We start from the raw sequence: 9,286 nt of genomic DNA on the forward strand, positions 1-9,286 counted from the left end.
ACTCAGACAGGAGCAGGGAGGTCTAGCATAGTCTAGCAGATAGCTCTCAGTGCAGTGATAAGGCTGTGCATCTTAGGTTAATATCTGACAAATTCCCTGCATCATCAACTGAACCAAAATAAGCAAGGCTTAGCTCCTTAATAACAAAGAAACAAGACACGGAAATGGGAAGAGCAGTGATTTGGAAGTCTGTACTTACCTCAAATCCTTTCAAAAGATACTGTAGAGTTGGCATTTATTGAGACACAGTTTCAAACCTGTCTCCCACTGCCCCCCAAAACACACAATAATCCAACAATTTAGGTAGTCATTTGGATGAAGCAGCACATTCAAGAACTTGATTATTTCCCAACTCTCCTTCCCTTGAGCCTTTGGAAGACAGCTGCTTTCTGTGAGTTACAGGTGTGATAAGTCCCATTAAAGTCCTGTGTTGGCTTTCCCCTTCTATACTTCTACTGGAATGTCAAAGACCATTCTGTATTTTGGGAGTAATCCAAGTATCTCAGGTCAGTATAAAGAGAGTATGCTCCAACTATTCAGACAGTCTGAGCTAAATTTCAAAGCAGAGTATTCTTCTGGATAATCTATAGATGATAGGCCATTATTAATGAAAGACCCACATGTCACATTGACAAGACTGACAGATAACATTTTTTCTCTACCATGTGAGGTGTGGGCTTCCTCAAAAGGGGATGAAGACTTTGGGCATATTGCTTGTCCTAGCTCTGACCCCCTCAGATAGTACTCAGAATTCCCCCTATGCTAACCATACCCATCTGTTTGGTTCCCCCTTCTGTTCCTCTCTCATACTTCTACCAGTTAGGTCCAATTTCTCTTCCCTCTTTCTTCCCAGCATGGATTACAGTCTTATAGTTTTTATAGAAACAGGAATGGTACACAGCTTTCCCTCTATTACCTTTTTGAGCCATAGTAATTCTATAATTTCTATGTTCAGATTCATTCATGGCCTGGTCTGCTATGAAAATTAAAACATCTGAACATTGTTTTAGAATATATATATTTTTATATATTTATATATACATACTGAGTGGCCAGATTATTATGACCACCCCATCAGTACTTCGTTGGTCCACCTTTTGCCTTCAATACTGAGGCGATTCTTCTTGGCATTGACTCCACGAGATGTCAGAAGGTGATGCGAGAAATCTGACAACATGCCTGATGAATAGCACTGTCCAGTTCTGTGAGATTTGATGGTTGTGGAACCAGCTGCCTGATGGCTCTTTTAACTTCGTCCCACAAATGCTCAATTGGATTGAGATCTGGTGATTGTGGGGGCCACCTAAGCAAGGTAAAGTCTCCCTCATGTTCTTGAAACCACTCCTGCACAATACAAGCAACATAGCATGGTACATTATCTTGTTGGAAGAAGCCATCTCCATTGGGATACGCCATCAACAAGATAGGATGAACTTGATCAGCAACGATACTTAGGTATGTTGTGCTATTCAGACGTTGTTCCACATGAATTAAAGGGCCCAATTCATGCCAGGAAAACATGCCCCAAACCATAACACTGCCCCCACCAGCTTGAAGGATTGTACTCATGCATGTGGGGTGCATGCTTTCAGGCTATTTCTGCGAAATTCTCACTCTGCCATCTGCATGATGCAATTGGAAACGTGATTCATTGGACCACATGACTTTTTTCCAATGCTCGACTGTTCAATCCCTGTGTTCCTGTGCGAATTGGAGACGTTTTATCTTGGTAACTGCAGACAGCAAAGGTGTTCGAACAGACCTTTGGCTTCCATATCCCATACGATGCAGTGTATGGCTAATTTGCCTACAAAGGTCAGGTGGTCATAATAATATATATAATTCTCTGGTTTAAACAATCTAATTCTCATGAGGATAATGTGACTGACTGGGAAATGATGAAAGAACTGTATACAAAGAAGTACAGAAAAAATATAAAAGTTACTATTTTAAGAAATTGCCTAGCTATACTCAGTGTCCATTTGAAATATATGAAATCATACCATGCAGATGAATTACCTTTTCTTTTTCCCTGTACTCCTCAGTCATGGGGATTTTGAGAATCTCCTCTCTATAAATCTAACACTGAGAATAGAACTACTGATTATCTACCAGGAAGAACAGGGTCTCATATCTTTGAATACCACATAAGCATATATATCAGTACTAGAGGCTCGATACACGAAGATTCGTGCAAGAATGGGCCTTCCTTCCCCTGGCTGCCAGCAGCCCCTTTGCTCTGACAGGAGCCGCCTTTCTGCTCCGGCCTGAAGCCGCCTTTCTGCCTTCCCACGCTGCCCAGAGGCCCAGAGCAGCTGGGTGGTGTGGAATGCCTGCATCGTTGCCATGGCGATGATGCAAGCATCCTGCCCCACCCCCAGCTGCTCAGTATCCGTGCATGCAAATTAGCCCACCATCTTTGTTGGGTTAATTTGCATACTCACTCCTGATTGGCTGGTGGGCATCGCAAAGGTGCGGTCAATTAGCATGCTACTCTTTTATTAGGTAGATGCTTATTTAAATAGTAGTAATTCACCCACATTTGAATTACCTCCACAACACAACACCAAATGAAAGACAAATGAGTTCAATGGCTTAAATATATGTTAAATATATGTTTCCTTGCATTTTTAATTAATGTCAGATAAGCATTATTAAATGTGCAAAAGAAATTAATTGTTTAAAAAGCTAAAAAATATTATAATTATTTACGCACCAGTGTTAAGCATAGCTTGTTAGCTTTCTCCCCCACCCACACTCCCATTCCTGCAATCTCTACTTGAAGTTTTGCTTACAATGTCATTTCTATCTCAGTGCCTGGAACATCTTGAATCTATTTGTGGAGCCATGTAGCTGTATATTGGCTATAATCCTAACTCTATAGTCTGGCTCTCTCAGTGCCCTGCATTTTCTTCAAAACCAGAGAAAGATTTTGCAGGGGTTTACAACTGGTGTGTATGTTTTCATCTTGCTTATATTGATAGCAAAAAGCAGATCAACAATCTACTATCCTCCATAAATTGGCCCAGAGACTCTTCACATTAAGGATGGGAATTCCCACAGCTTTTAGGTTTCTATCAGTCTTGCTATGAAGTGGCTACTTTAGCATAAGATTGAGTTTTGTCCCTATAAGATGATTACTCATCAGCTAGTCTCTAAAGCATCTGGGACTTACTTGAGCCCTCCAATCAATTTTGTCATTTTAGTTATGAACTTGCCTTTTTTATGAAGAAGCAACATAATTTTAAATTAATTTTGGGTTGTTGTTTTTTTAAAGAAGACACATCACCCACCATAACTATTCATCTTGATATTTCATTAAGGTGGATGCTGGGTGAATTTGTAAAATGCTATAAACTTCTGTCAGAAACAGCCACTTATGGTTTGTTTGTGTGTGTTTTTTTAACTTTTTTCCGGCTTTATTAAGATACTAGTGGCCTGGTGTATGAAATTCATGAACAGAAGGGGGGTTTCCCTCAGCCCAGCCTGCACCCTCTTCAATCAGGGACCCCTTGGGGATGTCCGACTGCCAGTGGGATCAGGCCTAAACTGGCAGTCAGACAGCCCTCTTGCAATCTGTCACTGCTGGCTCCTAACTGCTCACCTGCCTGCCTGCCTGATTGCCCCTAACTGCCTCTACCTGCCTGCCTGATTGCTCCTAACCTCTCTGCCTGCCTGCCTGATCAACCTTAACTGCCCTACCCTGCCGGCCTGATCTCACTCCTAACTGCTCTCCCCTGCCAGCCTGATCCCCCCTAACTGACTCTGCCTGCCTGACCACCCCTAACTGCCCTACCGTGCCGACCTGATCTCGCCCCCAATGGCCCTCCCCTGCTGGCCTGATCTCATCCCCAACGGCCCTCCCCTGCTAGCCTATCTCACCCCCAACTGTCCTCCCCTGCCAGCCTGATCTCGCCCCCAACTGCCCTCCCCTGCTGGCCTGATCTCACCCCTAACTGCCCTCCCCTGCCAGCCTGGTTGCCCCTAACTGCCCTCCCCTGCTGGCCTGATCTTGCCCCCAACTGCCCTCTCTTGCTGGCCTGATCTCATCCCCAACTGCCCTCCCCTGATGGCCCGATATCACCCCCAACTGCCCTCCCCTGCTGGCCTGGTTGCCCCCAACTGCCCTTCCCTGCTGACCTGATCTCGCCCCCAACGGCCCTCCCCTGCCAGCCTGATCTCACCCCCAACTGCCCTCCTCTGCAGGCCTGATCTCGCCCCCAACTGCCCTCTCCTGCCAGCCAATTTGGTTCTGAATGGTTGGTTTCTATGCCAGTCAGCATCTCCGGGCCTATCTCCAGGCCTGATCAGAGAGGTGAGGCAGATCAGCAGCCCCCAAGGAGGTCCAGAGAGAAACAGGCATGGCTGCTGGTAAAGCCTGGGGAGAAAGAGAGAGGCAACAGCTGATCAACAGCTGCCATGGAGGCTGCAGATAAGACCCTGCCTCTCTCTCCAGGCCACTTTCTGGGCCTGATCTGCAGTCCCCTTGGCAGTCTGACTTCCGGTGTTTGGTCAAGCCTTCGGTCAGTTGTTATGGACCCTGGGTTTTTATATATTAAGATAATTGATATATAACATCATGCATTTTAAAATTTTCAGCATGATGATTTGATACATATATACATTGTGAAATCATTACCATAATAAGGTAAGTTAACACATACATCACCTGAAATAATTACCTTTTTTATATGTGTGTTGAGAACATTGAAGATCTACTTTCTTAGCAACTTTCAATATAATACAGTGTTAAGTATAGTCACCATGCTGTATATTAGATCCCAGAACTTATTCAGCTTAAAACTGCAAATTTGCATGCTTTGACCAACATCTTCCCTTTTCCCCCACCCCTCAGGCCCTGAAAACAGCCATTCTACTCTCTGTTTCTATGAGTTCACCTTTTGTAAATTCTACATATAAATGAGATCATATGATATTTGTCTTTCTCTAACTCAGGGGTTCTCAACCTGTGAAAGGATTAAGAAAAAAAATTATAAGTATCAAACCTTTCACTTACTTTACCCAGCCCCCAACCACATTCCCCACAGCTGTCAGTCTGTTCTCTGTTTCTATTAGTCTGTTTCTATTTTGTTTATTTTGTTCATTAGATTCCACATATTAGTGAAATCATGTGATATAGTGTTTCTCTTAAGATCAAGAACAATACAGGAAGTCTGCTTTCACTACTCTTATTCAATACTAGAGGCCCAGTGCACGAAATTCGTGCATGGGGGCAGTGGGAAGGGTGTCCCTCAGCCTGGCCTGCACCCTCTCCAATCTGGGACCCCTCATGGGATAACCAGCAGTTGGACATCCCTCTCACAATTCTGAACTGCTGGCTCCTAACCGCTCACCTGCCTGCCTAATTGCCCCTAACTGCTCCCCTGCTGGCTTGATTGCCCCTAACCACCTCTGCCTTGGCCCGCACCTGGTACCCAGGATTCCCTCCTCCAGCTGACCACAGGCACCCAGGATCCGGGCTTCCCTCCCTCTGGTCAGCCATAGGCGCCCAGGCTGGCTGCAGCCTCAGGGGATGGTGGACAGGGGGCTTCGCCTGTGCTGCAGCTGAAGTGCTGGTGCCCAGGACCGCAGGGTGGGCGGCTTCTTTGTCTCCCAGGCCACAGCCAGCCACAGGTGCTGGTGCCCGGGACTGCAGGGTAGGTGGCTTCTCTGTCTCCCAGGCCACAGCCAGCCGCAGGTACTGGTGCCCAGGACCACAGGATGGGCGGCTTCTCCATCTCCTGGGCTGCAGCCAGCCTTAGGTACTGGGGCCCAGTTTCTCCATCTCCCCCAGGACGTGGGGCAGGTGGACATGGGGTGGGTGGCTTCTCCAGCTGGCTGTAGCCTGGGATCATAGGGCAGGCGGCTTCTTCGTCTCCTAGATCGCATCCACCCTCAGGTGCTGGCACCCGGTTTCTTGTCTCCCCCAGGACGTGGGGAGGATGGCTTCTCCAGCTGGCTGCGTCTTGGGATCACGGGGCAGGCGGCTTCTTCATCTTCCAGGTCGCAGCCAGCCTCAGGCGCTGAGGCCCGGTTTCTCAGTCTCCCCCAGGAGGTGGGGCAGGCGGACCTGAGGTTTCTGCTGCTGGCTGCGGCCTGGGATCACGGGACAGGCGGCTTCTTTGTCTCCCCAGCTGCAGCCAGCCTCAGGCACTGGCACCTGGTTTCTTGTCTCCCCCAGGACATGGGGTGAACCGCTTCTCCAGTTGGCTGAGGCCTGAGATCACGCAGCAGGCAGCTTCTTGGTCTCCGTGGCTGCAGCCAGCCTCAGGCACTGGGGCCCAGTTTCTCCATCTCCCCAGGACCTTGGGCAGGCGGACCTGAGGCTTCTGAGGCTGGCTGCCGCCTGGGATCGTGGGGCAGGTGGCTTCTTGGTCTCCGTGGCTGCAGCCAGCCTCAGGTGCTGGCGCCGGACTTCTCAGACTCCCAGAGACCAGGAGAGGCTGGGGGGCGGGGCTGCCGCCATGTTTTCAGTTTAATTGCATACTCACTCTGATTGGATGGTGGGCGTGGCTTGTGAGTGTAGCAGAGTGATGATTTGCATATTACTCTATTATTAGATAGGATAGTACTAAAAGTTCTAGCCACAGCAATCAGACAAGAAGAAATACAAGACATCCAAATTGGAAAGGAAGAAGTAAAACTGTCATTATTTGCAGATGACATGCTACCATTCTATATAATAAAGAGGTAATATGCAAATTGATCATCACTCCAACACACAAGATGGTCGCCCCCATGTGGTCAAAGATGGCCGCCCCCATGTGGACACAAGATGGCCGCCACAAGATGGCCAGCAGGGGAGGCAGTTGGGAGTGACTAAGCCTGAAAGGGAGGGCAGTTGGGGGTGATCAGGCCTGCAGGGAGGGCAGTTAGGGGTGACCAGGCTGGCAAGGGAGGGAAGTTAGGAGTGACCGGGCCAGCAGGGGAGGGCTGTTGGGGGTGACCAGGCCTGCAGGGGAGGGCAGTTGGGGGGCACCAGGCCAGCAGGGGAGGGCAGTTAGGGGTGAACAGGCTGGTAGAGGAGGGCAGTTGGGGGCAATTAGGCCTGCAGGGGAAGTCAGTTGAAGGGAACCCAGGGCCTGCAGGGGAGGGCAGTTAGAGGCAACTAGGCCTGCAGGGGAGGGCAGTTGGGAGTGACTGGGCCATCAGGGGAGGGAAGTTGGAGGTGACCATGCCTGCAGTGGAGGGCAGTTGTTGGGGGACCAGACCTATAGGGGAGGGCAGTTTGGGAGGACCAGGCCTGCAGGGGAGGGCAGTTGGGGGCAACCAGGCCAGCAGGGGATGGCAGTTGGGGGTCACCAGGCCAGCAGGGAGAACAGTTAAGGGCGACCATGCCAGCAGGGCAGGCAGTTAAGGGTGACTGGGCCTGCAGAGGAGGGCAGTTGGGGGGGACCAAGCCAGTAGGGGAGGGCAGTTGGGGGGGACCAGGCCTGCAGGTGAGGACAGTTAGGGGTGACCTGGCCTGCAGGGGAAGGCAGTTGGGGGCAACCAGGCCAGCAGGGGAGAGCAGTTAGGGGCGACCAGGCTGGCAAGGGAGGCCAGTTGGGTGTGACCGGGCCAGCAAGGGAGGGAAGTTGGAGGTTACCAGGCCTGCAGGGGAGGGCAGTTGTGGGGGGACCAGTCCTGCAGGGGAGGGCCGTTTGGGGGGACCAGGCCTGCAGGGGAGGGCAGTTGGGGGTGACCAGGCCTGCAGGGGAGGACAGTTAGAGGCAACCAGGCCTGCATGGGAGGGCAGTTGGGGGCAATCAGGCCAGCAGGGGAGCAGTTAGGCATCGATCAGGCTGTCAGAGGAGTGGTTAGGGGGTGATCAGGCTGGCAGGCAGAAGCAGTTAGGGGAAATCAGGCAGGCAGGCAGGTGAGTGATTGGGAGCCAGCAGTCCTGCATTGTGAGAGGGATGTCCCAGATTGGAGAGGATGCAGGCCGGGCAAATTTTGTGCATGAATTTCGTGCACCAGGCCTCTAGTATATAGAAAACACTAAAGATCCCACTAAAAAACTACTAGAACTGATAAATGAATTCAGTGAAGTAGCAGGATACAAAATTAATATTCATAAATCGGTGACATTTTTATACATCAATAATGAGCTGCCCCGCTCATTTTTAAATCAGATTGTTTTTCTGCTATTGAGATGCATGAGTTCTTTATATATTTTGTGTATTAGTCCCTTATCAGATATATGATTTGCAAGTATTTTCTCCTATTCAGTAGGTTCCGCTTTCATTTTGTTGATGGTTTCCTTTGCTGTGCAGAAGCTTTTTAATATGACATAGTCCCACTTATTTATTTTCTCCCTTTTTGAGACTACCCTCCAGGCATCTTTTCCAACCAAAATTCCAAATATACATTTAATTCCACTGGATTTTTAAATGTTCCCAATGTACACAGCCATAGGATTAGAAATTGTGATATCATTTGTCTAACACTGTACATTTTAGTACTAAAAAAGGAAACTCTTGGTAGCCTCAATGTTGGTTCACCTGGTCAGTCCCTTATTCTTTGTCTATTGATCTTTTCATTACTCCTTTTTTCAGAATCTTCATCTTCTTCATAATGTTACTGTATGTTACCCCTTCAAATAAGAAATTCCACCTTGAATCAAATTTTGCATCTAGCAAAATTTTCCTCTGCCAAGATTTTTGCTGAATCTACTCTGGAAATAGATTAATTATGACCCCATAATTGATGAGAAGAATGGTGGCTCTTCAATCTTTCCCAAAGAACAATGGTTTTGGCTATTTTCCTCTGAATTTTATGGAGACAAACATACTTTATTTATTGATCTGTTGCTTCCTAGATCCATGTTATAACCATCCTAACTGATACTTTATTTTTGTTCCTAATATCTACTTCTGGCTCTACTCCTCAATATCTGTGATGACTCTATTCCTATATCTGAAGACCCCCTTTACCTTTTCCATTGAATCATGGCTCCTTGACATTCATTTGAGCACAGCTTCACCTGTAGTTTTACTTTAGGAAAAAATATTTTTCTATAACATCTCTAAGGAATTCTTGCCTTTGTAATACCCAGGACTTCTCAAAGAAGAAAATAATCCTGAGTAAACATAAATTAATCTGCTTTAATATAAATAACTACTGAAGCAAAGCATATTCATTTGAAAAGGCTAAGAAATTTGGAGGAAATAGTGAAGAAGGCTTTAGGGGTAAAAAAATTGAAACATATATTTTTAAGTTATTTAATTTACTTATCTATAGTCCTAACTTCTACAGCTTCCTGAAGGATGTCAGAATCATTTGGGAGCACTTGTATAATACAAAC

This window comes from Cnephaeus nilssonii (assembly GCF_951640355.1).
Source record: "Cnephaeus nilssonii genome assembly, chromosome: 7".
NCBI classification, from domain to species: Eukaryota; Metazoa; Chordata; class Mammalia; order Chiroptera; family Vespertilionidae; genus Cnephaeus; species Cnephaeus nilssonii.